Source organism: Haemaphysalis longicornis, unplaced genomic scaffold (assembly GCF_048455015.1).
Source record: "Haemaphysalis longicornis isolate Haplotype H1 unplaced genomic scaffold, Haemaphysalis longicornis Haplotype H1 scaffold_4, whole genome shotgun sequence".
NCBI classification, from domain to species: Eukaryota; Metazoa; Arthropoda; class Arachnida; order Ixodida; family Ixodidae; genus Haemaphysalis; species Haemaphysalis longicornis.
In genome coordinates this window covers 107,476,823-107,493,305 of record NW_027526361.1, presented here as the reverse complement: position 1 = coordinate 107,493,305, position 16,483 = coordinate 107,476,823, and the positions used below count along the sequence as shown (strand labels likewise).

Here is a 16,483-nt window from a genome sequence, read left to right as displayed (position 1 = left end):
CAATGTATTCTCACCAACTTTTTATTCGTTTTTCAATCCCACTTCCTTTTTCCCTTCATCTCCTGTGTTGTTCTTCATGTGCAAAAAAATTAACCGTAACTGCATGGTCTATAATATCTGATACACGAAGAAAAAGCTATAATAAATCTAAACGGCGCGTTATTTTTAAAAACTAAGCTTAGTTTGGGGGTTTGTGTTACAAATCAAGGCCACTCTAATTTTTTCACGCCAGAAAAAAAAATTATGCAGTAAGGGGTTAAAGGAACACTGAAGTAAACATAAAACTTGTTCTAAATCGATAGATTAGGTCACCGAGAGCACGAATATGCCACTTATAGTATTTAAAAAAATATATGAGGTAGAAAATATTCAAAACATGAATAAAATCGTTTGGAGTACGAAACGCCTATCCTGGCGGCCGCTGGATGGCGCTACTCGCCCACACTAGGGGAGCCGGTATACCGCTTTTCGAGGAAGCGTGTGAGGTACGCATGAGCGGTTGGTTCCACGCCAACATTCGCGGGACGTAAAAAAGAAAATGTTTTTCTTTTCTTCAACAAGCGCCAATACTAATCACGGGTCCCATGAATTTCCAGTTTGCTTAGTGGGCTCGAAAGTACGACTGATGTGACCATAATTAACCAAACCGCTTCATACGAAGTAGTGTTGTATTTAATTGCTTCTATACAGCTATTCATCACCGCTGCCTCGCTTGCTTCCGGTTTATTGTGACGCAGAATGCAAGTGCAGTCACTGTTTGGGTCTCGTGTGATCAGCGTTTGGTTAGAGATTTCTCAGCAATGAAGGCATCTTTCGGCACTAAATCAACGCTAAAAGAGCGCTGGGAAGGTGCGACTTTCATTTGAAGCCGACCTGCTGGTTGCCCTCAGTGTCCCTTAAGCATTTAAAACAGAAGACTGGGCGAGTTGGTACTTGTTCATATTAACAGCGCTACCGACACAGACAGAAAGAAGAGGGCACAAACACGGCGCTGCTTAGGTGATTCAACAGGTGATTCAAAATAGGTGATTCAACACAGCGCCGTTTTTGTGCCCTCTTCTTTCTGTCTGTGTCGGTAGCGCTGTTAATATGAACCCTTAAGTATATTCAATAATTTCCTAGACTTTCGCAATTATGCGAATAGAATATGCACATCTGCTTTTAACAACAACATCATTAAACCAAGAACAAGTTTCATCCGGAGGTATGCAAGATAAATCTGTGATTCAGAACGCCAAGTCATAAAAGCGTACCTTCGTGTTGGAGCGTTGGTGGCTGCTCCGCTGAGTGTTCGTTCTACGTGTACGTAAAAAGTGGGTCACTACGCATCCGGTTTTCTAGGTTCTATGAGGCACAGCTTGCTTTTGATTTGGCGCACCTGTGGCGTAGGGGCTGTATCTCACCGGCTTAGCAGCCGTCAGAGCAAGCCCCACCCCACATGCTAGTTATGGTGCACTTAAGCCCTCGCAAACATCCCGTCTATGGGTGCTTCGAAAGTGCTACAAGGACATTCTAAAATGACTATACACACAACGTACAATTCTACTTTGACCCAGATATTGGGCAGCTCATACCTAACTGCAGTTTTTTAGACGACAAACTTGATGTCATTCACGTATAAATAATGCTTGCAGTAGGTGATTCAAAATAACCCGCTTGCTGTGCCTTTACCCAACGTAGCTTAAAAACATATCTCAAGAGCGCAAGAACAGACAGTGGTACTCATGATAGAGACAATAGAAACGGCTTCTTCCCTCTGCCCCTCTTCCTCGGTCGTTTCAATTTTCTCCTTGTTTGTTCGATGCATCCTTTTCCTGTTAAGTATTGTAAGAGACCTTCCAACGCAGGCTAACGCGCACTTATAAAACGAAAGGAATTTTGACACAGCGGTTGATGCTTCCACACCACCGCATCAATACGCCGAGGCGCCTTTCAAACGCGCGGTTGGTTTTGTATACTTGCAATTGTCGTGCATGAACTTATGTGAACGAATGAAAAAACTGTGTTCCTATGCCGCCCGCTTTCCCAGAAAGTCGAGTCGATGTTTCCGGCGCACCGTTCCCCTTCGCTAAACTTTCACTCTTGAGTTCTCCGCTTTTCCCCGCAAATACTTTTCTCCGAAACTTTTTTTTTTCGCCCCGATACCGTTTCTGTACCGAGGCAATGATTGTTCACAGAACACAATAGAAAGGCGCATGACCGGAAGAGACTCACAGAGGAGCCTGAAGCGTGAGCAATAAGTTTCTTAATAATGTTTTGGGTACCAACTAGGGCCTTTTTTGTACAAGTGAATGGCAGATTCTCAGGCGTACCATTACAACAATATTACGAGCTAAACTATCGGACGATACTTTTATATAGAGGGGGATCGCGACGGAACATTTTTACTTCATTAGAGCCTTTTTTTCTGTCTTGTATATCTTTCACAGAATTATCTAGCTAGAAATCACAGGCTGATGATTCCTTCTCAGCAATGACGGTTCTCGCGTCCCTTTATTTCACGGCTGCCCTTTACCGCTTACGTGACTTTTAAAGCAAGGCTTTACTACTTTCGTCCACCGATTTCGCCGCGGATGCGCGAATTAACCTGTTGACCCCAGACACACCCCCTGCGGCACAACCCTCGAAGCGCGTCGCGTGATTCGCCGGGACCGCTTTCGGCGCTGCGCACAAGGCCCCGTTTTCAGTCGTTCTGCTGAACTGATCAGCTGAGCGGCGCGCGGTTGCGGGCGCTCAGTTGATCGGCAGCCGACCAACCCCGCCGCCTCCCAAGCATGCGCGGCTGGGTCGTCTCGGTCTATGTGACTCGTCTTCCGCCCGGCAAATAGGAACACCGCGTTCACCGCGAATGAAACCGAGGCGGGCCTCCTTCTGTGAGCGTTGCACGGGACCGAACGGCGTTGAGTCGTGGTCGGCAATACAGCAACCAAGACTCAAGCAGACCAAGCGAAGCTTTTGCTTTGCATATCCAAGGTTAGCTGAGCTAAGCCGCAGGCATTTTAAATGCAGAGCATTTCTTTAACTCACGATGTCACCCGTTCTTGGCGTCCGTAGTTGTCCGCATCGCTCGCCTCGACATGCCCGGCTCAGACGTTTCGCTATCGGCGCGATCAACATTCGATAGCGCGCCCAGGCACGTTTTAAGGACACTCTCTCCCCTCTCTCGGGCTCAACGTGCGCCGAGGCTGCCAATTGTACTGCTGACGAGCGCTCTCTCGTCAGCAGTTGCCACAAGTGCAACAACATTAACGTAACGCAAACTACTTAACGTCGTGCGCCCTCGGAAATGCTCTGCATTTGATCGTGCCCCTCGCGAGGGGAATGTTTCACTGCGTCGCCATGCGAACAGTTTGCCACGCTTTAGTTTCAGTTCCGTATCTCCCCTATAGAGGAGGAGGAGGAGGAATAAACATTTAATTGAGCAGTCATTGTTGTTGGGTTGACCGCCAGGTGGGGGACCTCCTTAGTCCAGGAAGCCCTGGGTCTTGGCGGCCTGTCTCGCCCGGTCTACCAGATGTTGTTGGTGATCCGGGTTGGAGCTGGTCAACCGACCCTCCCACTGCTCAAGTGAGGGATTTGGGTTTGGGGCAAGGGATGGTGTGTGGCGGCACTCCCATACCATGTGGTAGAGAGTGCATGGCTCCACGCAGAATTTACAAGTGTATGTGTGCAGTGTCGGATGCATTGAGTGTAGTAATGTACCATGTGGAAATGTGTTAGTCTGTAGCTGTCTGTAGATGACCGTGTCTTCGCGAGACATGTTGAGATGTGGAGGCGGAAAGGTTCTTCGTCCCAAGCGGTAGTGGGCCAGGATGTCAATGTACCTTCTGGGGATTATTTCTCTCGTTGGGCTAATGGAAGGACTGGCTGACATCCCAGAAGGAGGCGCCCGGTGAGTGTGTGCTCGGGCTGCGGCATGAGCCGCCTCATTCCCTTCCAGTGATGAATGAGCCGGTGTCCATATATGATGAAAATTTCGGGTAAATCAGGGTGGGCCGATAAAATTTTTGCTGCTGTTGATGAAATGCGTCCAATTTGAAAGTTTCGACACGCCGTCTGGGAGTCTGATAGGATGATGACATGGTCTTTGCCAGTGGTAGCTGCAAGGGCAATGGCTGCTTCTTCGGCGGTGTCGATGTCTTTGGTAGGTATAGAAGCTGAAGCTAGCTCCAGTCCCTGGTTATTGACTATGCTGATGGCGTGGGCTGATCTACTGGGGTATAGTGATGCGTCCGCGTACCTAACGTCAGGCCGTTTCCCGTATGCAGTTCGAAGAGCTTGAACTCTTGCCTTGCGTCGTGCTCTGTTGTGGATCGGGTGCATATTTCTTGGGATTGGGGCGACAGTGATTTTCTCTCTAACATGTAGAGGAATGCGTTGTTTAGCGTTAGTTTCTTTCGGGACTTCGTAACCCAGTTTTCGTAGGGTGTGTCTTCCCGTCTTGGTGAGTTTGAGGCGTTCCAATTGGCTAGTTTTGTGGGCTTCAGCCAATTCCTCCCAAGTGTTGTGCAGGCCTAATTGCAATAATTTGTCTGTAGAAGCAGTGAGGGGTAAACCGAGAGAAAATTTGTAGGCTTTTCGGATCAAGATATTGAGTTTTTCTTTTTCGTTATTTTTCAGGGCTAGATACGGCGTTCCATACGTAATTCTGAGAAATAAAAAATTAGAAGAGTGGACACACGCGCTTATCGCGGCCGAGTGGCCTGACTCCCGCACCATCCGGCAGTCGGCGCAAGTGGTAAAAAAACTATATATTTAAAATTAAGCTAACACACAACATTATACTTTCAAAATTTTGTTACACATTAGACTACACACTTTTATTTGTGCAATAAGTTGAATGGATGTGATTGTAAATTTTTTTGACTTCTTTGCGCCAAGCCTGGCCAAGCCGCAAGCGCAAGCCGCCATTTGGCTCTTTCGGCAGCGTTTGCACGTGCGTTTCTGCAGCCTGGTGCTAACCTCTGTTGTTGAGAAGGAAACGCCCAGCACTTTCTTTGCGACATTGGTTTTGCATCCTGAACGGAAGGTGAGACCTTTTTTAAAGTGCTGGTGTGGCGTATCATATTTTCGTTTCCTTGTACTGCAAACGCTTCGAGCACTGCGTAACCTCAGGGAATCATAGCTAGTGCTGCGTCTTTAGGATAAGCGCTTTGGAAACGCCCCGGAAAGACGTAAGACACCATTTTTTAGCCGGACGTAATGGTATTTTAGGCTGGTTGTGCCGTTTTATCTAGCGCTGAGGGATGCCAGCGGTAGGCGCCCGTCGTCGCACGTAGCGTTTACGTGCCGCAAACGACGGCGGTGAGTTGCTGAAGTGGCCGGCCGGCCGGCCGGCGGTCCGTAGGCGAAGCAGGCGTTGTGCGCTGTCGCTGCACTGAATTACGTGAGCCTCAGGCTGCGTTGTATTATCTAGCGATTGATAGCTTGGCCTACTGTTACTGCTATTATGTATTATGGCTGTGATGCACTGCAAAGCCGTCAGGGCTAACGTACACGGCGAAGTAGCCGTATCTGCATTGATTTGGCTTATCTGGGCATAACCAGCAGCCGTACACTCATCGCAAGTTTTGCACATGGGTGCATACCAAGCTGCCTGCGTACAAAGCGAACCCGCTCGCCGACGCCGATAACGCGCGCTCGTCGCTTCGCTTTGGTGCGTCAGGTACGGTAAAAACGCGTCTTTCGTCGGCAGATAACGGCTTTGCTCGAGGCGGGGTGAGTGCGCAGTGCATTGAAACCTTCAAATTTGGTCTTCGTTCTACGTCGTATATCAATTCCGGTATCGCAGGCATTGCATAGGACTGTTCCGAACTTGCCGTTTTTTCAAGCATTTGCTCTCTTTTCTCTAGTCATATTTTGGCTAGTTTCATTAAACACGTATTACGCAGATTGCACCTATTCAGTCGGAGCTGTGTGTGTTCTTGTCATATCTTTTTAAGGCATGGCCTTTGGCGGTCAGTAGTACTCAGTACGACGCTCACTGCTGCTTGCCGTGGTGCCCACACAGCGCCCAAATATACTTTCGCCAGGTGCCCGTTCTCGGGATGCGTTTCTTTCGCGAGCCCGTGGGGCAACAGGTTTGTTTAAGCTTTGTATTACGTTCAGCTCGCTCTCACTCTTCGTCCTGATTTAAAAAAAAAAGACAAAGGGATTCAGGCTATGTGAGCAGCGTTATCATTTTTGTTAACCCAAACAACAGCTGAATTACATTAGGAATGTGCCTAACCAGTGTTGCGAACTTAAAAGACCCATATTTTTTGTGTTGCTAATAGCTTGACCGCATGATTGCTGAATAGAATAAGAGAACTTGTGTTTTAAATAGGTAGCATGCACTGGAGGCAATACTTGAATACTAGTTGCAGTGAAATTTACAGACTATTCGCAGGTCATCTGTCATTGCAAGCAGTTTGTGTACTATATCACCTATCACCTGTGCAGGTCTACAGGTGTCCTCAAGACAGAGCCAACCAGCCAGCTGCATTCGTCATACCAAACATGGTGTAAGCACTTCATGGATCCTGCCCTCACAGGACTCACAAAAGTGGCCGTGCCAACTGTTCTCCCAGAGTTATTCAGGTTATTGATGACTGACTGCAATGCTTCTTGCTGCCTTATTGATGCTTCTGATGGATACCGCAACTGTATTCCATCTATTGAACCTTGCCATTAGCGCCTAAAATCTAACGCAAGTCTCGGCACTCAGTAAGGCGTGACCACTGAAAAGACTATCGTTCACTCAAGGAACAAGCTGTTTTTTATCACTGACATGCCTCATCTCATTAAAACCACGAACAGCGTATACAGTATCCAAACTCCACTCGCAAATTATTGTTGCTGCTAGTTGTAATATTGTGAAAACAGTACATCCACAAAAACCCTTTTACATTATGAAGAATGCCAGGGTAAGAGGTCATGCTAAATGTCGTTTGTCACCGTAAGTGCTGCGTGTGCTCGGAGTGGCCTAGATGAAGAGAACCATGTTGGGACCTACGTTGTCAAATGCTTATGGGACTCTGTAATGCGCCACCATTGTCTCATACACGAGAAGCATATACTGCTTCCCTGTTTCTTATATTAGACTGTTCGTATTGACAGCGGAAGGCGTGAATTTGTGTGCCTTAATCGAGCCTGGAACCTGTCGGTTGACTACGTGCACGTACCTAAAATATCCCCGCCTGGCCCTTTGCCTTTACTGGGAAGGCGACGCTTTCGGAAGGTAACCCGGCTTCTTTGGAAAATGCACCCTTGCAAGGAACCAATAGGAAGTTGATTTTTTTCCTCTTAACCTTTTGCGTGTGCATCTCCACACAAATGTGATTTCTGTTCAATTACTGCTACTGATTTGAAGTTGCCCCGATGCAATAGACCTCATTAGAGTTCATCAAATAAGCGAGGCCATCAAAGCCTAACTGGAAAAATTGCCAGACTAAAAAAATTATCTGCGGAGATAGTGATTGTAAATGGTTGCAAGTATCCCAGTGTCTATGTTATGGTTGATATTTTTGTAAGACTGCAACAGCGCACAGAGTCTGACGGTGTCGTAGGTACAAGTAAACCTGTGGATGGCTGAGTCTTCTGGGTTTTCTGCATTTTCAATTACCGTGGAGAAAAAATCCTTTGTGTGGTGATACATTTACTTGTGGATTTTTTTTCATTCCTGGAAACGTATTTTCCTCTCACTACTGTGTATTGTCTCGTTTGTGTATTACCCACTGTTTATTATATGTGTGTTGCAAAGAATGATGACAATTCGAACTTGTTGTTCCGTTTAGTGTCATGTAATAAATATTTCTTCATTTATGATGTGTCTCTTTTATGTGGCTTGGCAAGATGTGAACACACGACAGAATTCTTAACCAAGTGTGAATGGTACTGTAAATTGCAATTCCACATTTTCAGAAAAAGGTTTTTTTTTGTAAAAGCATGCGGGCACTAAGCCTGAGAATGATGTATTCAAATAAACACTAATTATTGCATGAAAGCATCCGAATACCGTACCGATGCCCGTCGCCGTGAACAGCGCTTTCCAGTCATTCAAACTACCCGCCAAAATCGGTGACCGGAAACCGAAAGTGAACGTACGAAAGTGAACGAAAGTATGGTTAGTATTTAGGCTACCCGCTCGGTGCGCTACACTACAGTACAGTCATTCGGCCGCAGGGCTCTATGGGAGTGTCCACTCTTACCAGTATTTCTTTCTCTATGTCTCCCCGCCGCGGCCGTGGAGGGAAGGCGGCCGGCCGCGACTCTCGCCACCGCGGCGCGGCGGTTGCGAGTTGCGCTAGGAAGCGAGCGTCGTCTGCTAGCGGGGAGCGGAACGCGTTCCGCTCGGCATCTCCGGTCTTCGCCACTTCTGGCTGCGCACTGCAAAAGAAATTTTTTTGTTCCCACTTTGTGATGGTACAGTAGCGGAACAATTTTTTGGACGCCCTATTTTCCGGATCTGCCTGAATATCAGTACTCTGTCATGGCACCATTGCGGGCTCCATGGTGTCAATGCACAACCCCGACCAAATCTTCGAGCGTTTGAAACCCCTCTTGTTCCATTTTCCGGATTGTCTTCATTTTGATCGCGAGCCAAGAACTGCCAAAAATGCTAACAACATCACTGGCTATTTCTTTCTGCAGCCTCGAACCAGCGTTGCATGCGTATCACCAGCTGGGGCGGTATTCTCGTAACTGTCCCTTTTGAAAACATCCCTTTTGCGTCCCTTTCATCGTGACGTACTTCCGGTTAAGCAGTGGGCTTTGGCAGTGGGTTTGTCGCACTTGCGTTACGTCACTTCCTGTTGTTTGCTTTTAGCCAATCAGGGCTCGCCAAAGGGACACTTCTGAAAGGGACGCAAAAGGGACAAAACACGAGAATACCGCCCCTGATCTTGCATTTAGCCTCCATAGCAGGCACCGCTTGCTGCACCATCACGCCAACCGCGTGGATGAAGGAAGTCAGCCGTCAGTCGCCACTGTGGCCGTTTGGACGCATATGGTCGGCTGTGCCGTTTGAATCGTCGCTTCAACAACGGGTCGTGGTGTCATCGCCATCAATACCGATGGCGCCGACACTACCTTCTTTGGTAACCTCCTCTACCCAAACGCCCCGCGGAAACAGACTGGCGAATCGCTCAAGCCGCTCGGCGACCCGCCGCGGTGGCTCAGTGGCAGTGGCTTTGTGCTGCTGATCCCAAAGACGCGAGTTCGATTGCCGGCCGTGACGGCCTCTTTTATGGTGGAAGCGAAAGGCGAAAACTCCGTGGGTTAGAGATTTCGGCACACGTTAAAGATACTCAGATGGTCGAAATTAATTCGGAGCCCTCTACTGCGGCGTGCCTGATCGCCTGCGTTGCGTCGACGCGTTAAACCCCACCATCAGTCCATCGAGCTGCTCGGTAAATAAAGTGACTTTTTTTTTGGTGCATTCGTTTGTTCGGACTGCCCGATTTTCGGGACGCCATCTAGGCCCCTTGAGGGTCCGAAAAATCGGTCGGTGCCTGTAATTACTCTTGTCCCCCCCTCGCACTGGCATACGTAAGAACAAATTGGACGAGAACATGAGAGCTTCAAAGTAACGCTCCTCTTAAAAATTTAGGTGAGCGTTTTAAGAACCCTTGTCCCCAGAGTGGCGTTTGCTATCAGTTTGTGACCGCCTCTACGCGCAAGAGCACGCCTCGGCTTTTCATAAATAGTTGGTGGAGTGCGGGTTCCTACATGACGAGGGTGTGGTTTTTTTTTTCTTTTTCGTGCAAAAGGCGTAAAAACGCTCCGCCGGCGATCGTTTCTACGCCTTTTGCTTGCAAAAAAATACCATTACCCGCAAGCGAGAGAGAGTCTTTAATAAAGTTTATCTATCTCTCTCGCTCCTTATTTCTCTTACTATAAGGGAATGGGGCACAGGCGGATATTTCAAATAGATCTGCATACCAGCTATATCCAGCCACCGTAAGCTTACCGAGAGCGTTAGTACTTAGATAGTGGCCGGTTGTACATGTTCGCAAGCAAGCCATTTATTATTGGAATTATTTCAATGGTATCTCATAGGAGGGTGTTCTATTGCTCCGTTTATCTCCGGAAGAAGCTGCGTTACAAACAATCACTTCTGTTATGAAGCGGCCGGATATGGGTGCTATTACGATATAATGCATACGTAAGGACAGACCCTGAAACAGTAGTGTTTTTGTTAATTTTGACTTTGCCTCGTATAGAAAAGGGCAATAAATTCTAACCTCTCATATTGATATACCGGGACCAGAGAAGTAAGTCGGAAAAGATCACAATGCCAAGTGGGAGGTACGAACCGCGCTCCTCCAACCCATTCCCAGTCGACTGATTATGATAGGGACCTGGCGCCTTATCAAGGACTGTGGCAAAGCGACTGCAATAGTGTCAGGATTCCAGTCTCATTGTACTACTCAGCAATGCCGACGTTATCACCGTGCGCCTACTGCGCAATAGCAGACGTGCCTTTTGAAATTTAACATTTATTTTTGAAATAAATCATCGAGTTCCCTCACTCTTCTCAATTTTAAATAAAGAATACGCTAAATTCTGTTCTGGCGATGACTTTGTACGCATGAGAGAAAGCGGTTTGCTCCGAAAATGTTGGAATTATTCACAGCTTCGCAACTCCTTTTTTATGCGTGTGTGTGCGTTCGAGGTTTTGTCTGCGCATGCGCGTGCGGGCGTGTTTATTTTCTGCACACTAAGTGGAATACCGCATGAAATGAAAGCTAACCAATGAATTTTACTTCGTCTTGATTTTCCGATTCTCATTTGTTTTCAAATACAAAAATCACCTCTTTCATTCTTTTATGGCGTAAAAAATGCTCCTTAATGCCGCCACCGTAGCTCAGCACTATTATCTGAGCTCTGCGGCAATAATAACAAAAATAGCATATTTAATTTCTATTTAGACATACTTCTACACATACGAGAAAGATGCAAAAAAGCATACACAAAAGGTTGAGTAAAAGAACAAAAAAAAAACAATAGCAATAAAAATACGTTACCAAGCACGTATTGCTACAAATCACCTAAAAACGAAACGAGGGCCATAAAAGAGTGCCCGGATGTTGTTAATGGTGATGCAGTGATGGAGCTGGAAAGCCAACTGCATTTTTATGGTAGTCAGTAAAAAGCGATCTGACTACGAAGACCTGGTTTATTTGCGGCGGGGATTGCATGGTGGCAGATTACGAAAACAACACTGGGATCGTAGACAAGGCGGTAAGCCGTATGGCATGAAATAACGTAAGCTGTGGGATTGTGTACACGTTAAATTTACCCGGAATAGTTGTTTCATGTGCCTTATAAGCGCTGTGTGAGATTATTGGAATGGAATGTTTTTTATGTGCCGTAATTGGGAATGATGCGAGTTGTGTGTTGGTCCCCAAGAAGTTGTAGAGTAACTATTATGAGTTTGTATAAAATTTTGGTATAGGATCAAAAGTGCTGATCTGAAGAAAGAAAGACTGGAATTCAAGTTAATTATCAGTTGATCAGCTTAATTATCAGTTTGAATTAATTATCAGCTTATCATTTCCGGTACCCTATATCATTTGTGCTGACGTGACAATTCCGTTCATATCTTGGGTCATCTATGCATATGTGCGAAATTACACTGCGGTATCCCCGCATATAGAGTACAATCAGGTGCTGGGGCAAGACAATCTTGCACATATATTGTAAAGTAGATATATAAGCGGATCAGGAACAAAACCCCTGGGGAACACCTACGCAATCGTTTAATGTGTGAAGGGTATGATGACAGTCCGTTCACGACTAAATAAACAGCTGCTTATTAATTCAAAGGAGGGTCATGCATAACTAGAGTAAATGGTGCCCGGCTCGAAAGTGGTTATTTTCAAGACGCGCTGGCCTTTATTGCGCTGACACATGCAGTCACGCTCAGTGTGACGTAGAACGTCGTAAGTATTTTGAAGATAATGCTGTCAAGGCGATGGCTCTTTTCCATAAAGTTTATTTCAATATCTGAAACATTAGGACATTATGCACATTATGAGTACGTGAATTTCAGCCCGATATAGCAAGCGTATAGGTCCTACCAGAAGGACTCTGGCTCTACAAAGGTAAATATTGTAGTGCGGGTTGCGAAACATACTCAGCGCGACTGCACTTGCAGATATATTGTTGGCAGTACATGGACGAAGGAAAACCCCGAGAAAAGAGACAAGATGAAAAGAATAGGGGGGGAGGAGGTAGAAATTTATTAATGTGAAATGGCTTTTGGCCTGCAGGGAAAATGGGGAAGAAGGGGAAATGCCTAAACTATGGCTTAAGTCAGCAGATTGGCAGGTGTGTGCATACACAGCCTAATTTCAGCCTAGTCAAGGCAACAATTATGATCGTGCACCTACAATGCTCGAAAGGTTGAGGCGCACTAACCCGAGTCTGTCAATCGATCAGACACTATTATTGCTGGAAAAGTTTTCTTAAACACCCTCCGTTATTAGCTAAGTTACCCCACAGTAGAACGAGTTGGTTAAATTGGTGGCCTTCGTAAGAAGAAGCCGCTCGAGGCCAAATCTTCTGCCTTCCTTCATTTGCATCTAGTCGTAAATCTGCCCTTGATTATACTGCGTCGGAACTTCTCAGTACGAGAAAACGAGTCTAGAAAGAGCGAAAGCTATAATAAACCCAAGAAAAGAAAGTACGGAATGAAGTGGGCCACTCGGAGGGCCTACAATGGTGGGCGCTCAAAACGGGCGTTTGCAGGAAGGAGCCTTCGTGTGGTGCTTAGGCCAAAACCTCGAGCGAAGTGCATTTGGGAGCAGTTTCCCGCATTAGGGCGGCGGGTTCATTTGTATCAATTAGGGGGCGAATGGGAAGGGGAAACTTCATCTTGCCTCCAAAATGAGTTGCCTCCCAGCGCGGGGAAGTCACTGCTGCTTTATGGACCGTTCCCGGTCCTCGCCATTGTGACCGCCGTTTCCTCGTGGTACTTATCTTTCCCACTCGCTGCAGCCGGCAGGGCGTAACAATTTGTCACAATTATGCCACCGCACACCGGCCTTATGGATTTCGTTACGAGGCATGGCGGTATGGACCGGAGATGACACAAGCCGGGTGCCAGTTCCACACCAGGGGCGGTGAAGCTTCAGCGCGGTTGTTTATTACGACGAGTCATGCTGCCTACACCTGAAAGGAAATCTTCCTGTTGTTCCAGTTATGGACTCCTATTCCAATTAGCGTGCGCAGATAGCTTCAATAGAGTATAATGTTACGGTAATTGGGTGCACAAGATATTGCGGTAATAGTTCTACGATCTTATACACACGTAGACACTGCGGGAGTGGCCACGAGAAGGCTGGCATACCAGCCCAAGAAACCGAGTGTTGGCCACGGAAATCGCGGTTGGGATTTTGGACAGCAGAACTTCACGAGAAGCTTTACCAGGAGCAAAACGTTTGACAACTACGCCAAGTTAAAAATGGAGATTACACATTCCTTAAAACAATGCGGATGAATACTACCATCTCAGCTGGGCGTGCGGTTTTTGTCGCCGCGTTGTTGACGGGATCATCTTTTCCAGTTTCTCTCGCTCTCGCTCTCTTCCTACCTTTCTTCACTCTTTCCATTCCTTCCTTCGTTCATGTTCTTCTTTTCTCTTTCCATTTGTTGCTTAATTTCGTTCGTTCTTTACTTTTTGTTATTTATCCTCATGGTTTGCTATGTTACATATTTTGGTTCACTTTTTTATTGAATGCTTGTCTGATGTTTACCTATGCTTATTTTATCCCCTTGTATTTGCAGAATTTTCTTTCTTTACCACTATATTTTTGGGCTAAACTTGGTCATGAAGGGCATCTATATTCCTGCATTCACGTTTACTAGGTGCACGCTCGCCGGTATATAAACGAGGTAAGACAACAACACCAACGCCGCTGCCAAGCGCTTAAACCTGTTAACATTAGTCATGTGCAGCTTTCCCGTTCATGGCAGTCCTTTCAACAGTGATTACTCTGCAATTTTTTAGCGAAATGAAAATGCTCTTTTGCACAGCTAATATTTGAGGTGAATACTTGCTTTGTGCACAGTTTCAAGCCTGGCACGTTGCGCGACTGGGTTCCTGAGCCATGGGAACTATCCCATAGAAATGCATGGGGGTTATATTTGACAGCGAATTGCACAAAACAATATTCAGAAACCTGAAATATTCTTTTAGCGTTTTAATCTTCACGTTGACTTCTAGCTTTAAGCCGAATATCATTTTCCTAAAGTGGTTTTTCTAGGTTCCCCAGAGGTTGTAATTTTGAGCGAGAAAGCTGGGTATGTACAAAAAAAGAGACAAATGCGCACCATCTTTTTTGTATTATATGGCTACGCCTCCTTGGAAGCTTTACACGGCGTTCAAAAAAGGAAAAACGGTCTTCGTTTGGGACGCCGTACTGAGGCAGATCATGCCGGTCATCGAATTACCAGGGTGTAGCTAAATGGCAAAAGGGGACAACGGCATGACGGGCCTCTGAAGTTTTGCGGAATATTACATTGCGCCGTTCTGATCCCGGAAGATTACGTTCATTTCCTTACGCGGCTGATATAGGCATTTTATACGGACTGCGATTCCCCGACGAGGGCAGTAAATGGCAATGAAAGACGTGAGCTAGGACAAAACCAAACTGGGACGTAAAAACAGAACGTAACTGTAAATTGCCATCAGTGCCGACAGCGAGCGTGTGCTACGATAAAGAGACCTCGAGGACACCGGAGTACTTCTTAAGGAATGTGAATCCAAAAATACTGTTTTTAAATCGAACGCGGCACTGTGCTCCTTCGAGTTTTGCGCTGCGGTGCGAAGCGCTTGAAGAGCTTTCCTTCTGCCTCGCGTTGCCAGAGGGCTTCGTCCCCTGGACGTGTACATGCTTTGGAACCACTGCATGTTGCCGAAGAACTTTCACCTCTGATTACTTGCTACGCTGTGCTTCCGCTCGCATTGAAAGGGATTCGTCCTCTGGTCGTTTGAGAACCTTTATTCTGTCACCCGTTGTCGCAAGGCTTCCTCCTATTGCTTGAGACATCTTGCTTACCCCTCGTGTTGCCGTAGGGCTTCTTCAGGTGCTTTGCCTGCACCTCAGCACTACAGAAGGAATCCCAATTCGTGCGCATGTGGCCGCTGCTGTCACCGTCAACCGGCACCTCCATTACACCTACATCGACCCCCAAGACGTGTGCCAGGCCAACCTAAGTGGTCGCATTTACCCTGCAGATGCATCAAATCCTCGGCACCCACCAGCCACATGCAAGCCATCGCATCATTAGCCTCATTTGGACTCTGCTCATAACGAATCCAAAGTTAAGGGTAGCCATCACTTGGCCCATCACTTCATCACATCACATCAGCTGATCACATCAGGGGCTCATCACTTGGCTTCGACGGAAAGAAGTCGACGTCCATGCTACGATTTCGCGGGACGAAAATACCGAATAGCGACTGGACCAACCTATCCCACTCACGACCTATAAGAGCATCACAAAATACTATAGGGAGCGACGGCGGACTATACCATGCCCCCTAATTTGCTTGCCAAGGGGAAACAAGTCAGGTGGCGACTGCTCCAGAGCGGCACCTACCCTCAGCTCTACCGCACCCGAGCACAGCCCAGCTGCCAACAGGCCCGCGGACCCATCTACCACACTGTCCTGACCTGTCCCAATCACCCGAAAACTCAAGACTCCGCCTGACTGTTCGATTACCCTGAACCCCTGGGAGACGGCCACCAGGGCAATCGGATGCGGAGAGTCAGCGCCAGCTGATATCCTTAGCGTAAGCGGCCTGCAAGACTAATGGGACCCCGGACGTATAGGGAGAAACACCAAAGTATGATTTCAATTAAGTATATTCCTTCTCTTCCTCCTCCGTCTCCTCCTCTTGCTGAAGAGGTTCGCCCTGTTGCCGCCTGAGACGTTTTGCTGTGAGATCCGCTTCCCTTCAGCTTCCGCCCTGTATTCAGAGAGATTTTGTTGAAGGCGCAATCCGCTGCCTGCCCGTTAAGTCATTTTGCTGCGTTTGTGCCTCCATTTCTTCACCTGCGGTGTGCTTGCGTGGACGGCTGCGCATGGCTAAATGCGAGGTTGCGGCCACCGGTGATGTAGATAGTGGTACGACACGTGGTTCCGCGTAGAACCAATTTGTCTCGCTGCTGTCCCTTGTCAGCAGAATGCAGATCACACGCTATAGAATGCGTACAGCGCTGCCAATGCGCATGACTAGGCGTGACCAGCAGCGTGTCGCACTTTTTAACAGCGCAGCTGCTGAGCAAATTGTTTGTGTATGGTGTCCACCGTTTAAAATACCAAGAAAATGCCTAGCGCTCGTGCAAGCGTGCCTCAAGCGCATGTTCGTCAAGCTAAGCATAGCCACTTAGCGAGATTGGCCAGTGTTCGCCACAAAAAATTCCAGCTTTCGCCGCATCGTGACAACGCTTGCTCGGAACGTGAGAGACACGTCATAGCGTATACGCCCCTC

General features: G+C 47.2%; 1 protein-coding gene across 1 annotated transcript in view; it reads right to left on the bottom strand.

Annotated features, from left to right (window-relative positions):
* Positions 1-1,341, bottom strand: part of LOC144179237 (ornithine decarboxylase-like) — a 30,428-nt gene extending 29,087 nt beyond the window's left edge. Inside the window, exon 1 of the mRNA XM_077707524.1 lies at positions 1,254-1,341. The gene's annotated coding sequence lies outside the window, so the exon portion shown is untranslated. The remainder of the gene's footprint in view (positions 1-1,253) is intronic.
* Between the last annotated feature and the right edge of the window lie 15,142 nt (positions 1,342-16,483).